This window comes from Cebus imitator, unplaced genomic scaffold, assembly GCF_001604975.1.
Source record: "Cebus imitator isolate Cc_AM_T3 unplaced genomic scaffold, Cebus_imitator-1.0 Scaffold129, whole genome shotgun sequence".
NCBI lineage: Eukaryota > Metazoa > Chordata > Mammalia > Primates > Cebidae > Cebus > Cebus imitator.
The window spans coordinates 5,819,648-5,822,018 of NW_016107444.1; the positions used below are offsets into that span (position 1 = coordinate 5,819,648).

The following is a 2,371-nucleotide window of genomic DNA, read 5'->3' on the forward strand; positions in this document are numbered from 1 at the left end:
TGACCAGGATGGTCTCGATCTGTTGACCTCGTGATCCACCCGCCTCGGCCTCCCAAAGTGCTGGGATTACAGGCTTGAGCCACCACGCCCGGCCTTACCCAGTATATTCTTAAACATTACTGTTAAGCCATATATATGACAATGGTGGACTTTGATGAATATTTGCACATCTATAGTAAAATGCAATGCTACCTTCATTTTTTGTTGGTATGCTAAAGAAACTTTTTAAGGCCGGGCGTGGTGGCTCACGGCTGTAATCCTAGCACTTTGGGAGGCCGAGGTGGGTGGATCACCTGAGGTCAGGAGTTCAAGACCAGCCTGGCCATCATGGTGAAACCCCATCTTCTAAAAAGAAAGAAAGAAAGAAAGAAACTTTTTAAAGTATCTCACTTTTTTAAAAAATTGGGTTTGTGTATTTTATGTGCTTATACATTTTTCCATAGTACTGTAGATCATTTTAGTGATTAAATTTGACACTTTTGACAGAAAAACAGGTCAGTGAGTTCCTTGGCATCAAAAAGGGGTTGATTGCAAATGGACAGGAGGGAATCATTAAGAGTGATTGTACAATTGTTCTGCATCTTAATTATGGTATGATTATGCATTTGTCAAATCTTAAAAGGATGAATTTTACTGAATGTAAAATCATCCTTCAATGAACATGACTTTAAAAAAATAAATAAATAAAAATACAAAAATTATGGGCATTTATAGAGATGACAGTAAAGGAAAAAATAAATAAATGAAAAAAATACAAAAATTAGCTGGGTGTGGTGGCGGGCACCTGTAATCCCAGGACTTTGGGAGGTTGAGGTGAGTGGATCACCTGAGGTCAGGCGTTCAAGACCAGCCTGACCAATATAGTGAAACCCCATCTCTATTAAAAATAAAAAAATTAGCTGGGTGTGGTGGTGGGCGCCTGTAATCCCAGCTACTCGGTAGGCTGAGGCAAAAGGAGCACTTGAACCCGGAAGGGGGGGTTGTAGAGCGCCAAGATTGCGCCTCTGCTCTCCAGCCTGGGCGACAAGAGTGAAACTCCATCTCAAAAAAAAAAAAAAAATTACAAGTTCAGATGCAGCGGGTGCTCCTAGAGAACAAGTTTGTGCCCAGACCCCTGCGTGCTCCACACCAACATGGGCACAGCGACAGCCCTAGTCAGTCTGTTTTTCTTGCCTCAGCATTTCCTACATGCTCAAGGCTGACACAGACCGGGAGGTCAGAGGACCTTCAAACATGAAGGAACCTGACAGGTGAGAACAAGGGAGAACCTCACCCTGTCTGGGAGAGGACGAAGCAGCAGAGAGGCTGCGAGGCCGAGTCAAGGGTCGTGGGTTGGGTAGATGACAAAGGTCCCGTGCCTCCTGAGGCAGGGCGGCGTGTGCTGGAGAATGCAGGCATCACTTAGCGCCGAGGAAACCAGCTTCACTGAAACTGGATTTCACTACCGCAGATGAAGGAGGCTACAACAGAAATAACGTTCAATTATACAATAGTAAAGCTACTGTACAGCTATTTCTGGCTCAAGGGTAGCTCATCCAGGATGTCTTAGAATTCCAGGTATCCCATATCTACTTGAGGACTGAATACAAACCCTAGGCTAGAATGAGAGCTGAGGGCAGGGAACGGTGGCTCACACCTGTAACCCCAGCACTTTGGGAGGGATGGGAGGGCCCCTCAAAGTCCTCCCAAACTGGTACATCTCTTAATCTGCTATAAACATGGTGACGGCTGGCCGAGCGTGGTAGCTCATGCTTGTAATCCCAACACTGGGAGGCTGACAAGGGTGGATCACTTGAGGTCAGGAGTTGGAGACCAGCCTGGCCAACATGGTGAAACCCCATATCTACTAAAAATACAAAAATCAGCAGGGTGTGGTGGCACACACCTGTAATTTCAGCTACTCAGAAAGGTGAGGCAGGAGAATCGCTTGAACCCAGGAGGCAGAGGTTGCTGTGTGTCGAGATCCCACCACTGCACTCCAGCCTGGGGGACAGAGCAAGGCTCTTGTCTCAAAGAAAAAAAAAAAAGAAAAGAAAAAGAATGGTGGCCTTTTCTGCTTGCTTCAGCAGCACATATACTGAAATTGGAACAATACAAAGAAGATTAGCATGCCCTCTGCTCAAGGATGACACTAAAATTTATAGAGTGTCCCATAAAGCTTTAAGATTTTTTATTTATTTACTTTTTAAAAGAAAAGAGGCCAGTGCGGTGGCTCAGGCCTGTAATCCCAGCACTTTGGGAGGCTGAGGCAGGCAGATCACGAGGTCAGGAGTTCGAGACCAGCCTCACCAACATGGTGAAACCCCATCTCTACTAAAAATACAAAAATTAGCTGGGCGTGGTGGTGCACACCTGTAATTCCAGTTACTCA

At 45.6% G+C, this 2,371-nt stretch overlaps 1 non-coding gene across 1 annotated transcript; it reads left to right on the forward strand.

Annotated features, from left to right (window-relative positions):
• Nucleotides 1-2,057: 2,057 nt before the first annotated feature.
• On the forward strand, nt 2,058-2,161 carry LOC119473048. Its single transcript, XR_005202219.1, has one exon. It is a non-coding gene; the product is annotated as a U6 spliceosomal RNA (small nuclear RNA).
• The last annotated feature ends 210 nt before the right edge of the window (nt 2,162-2,371 follow it).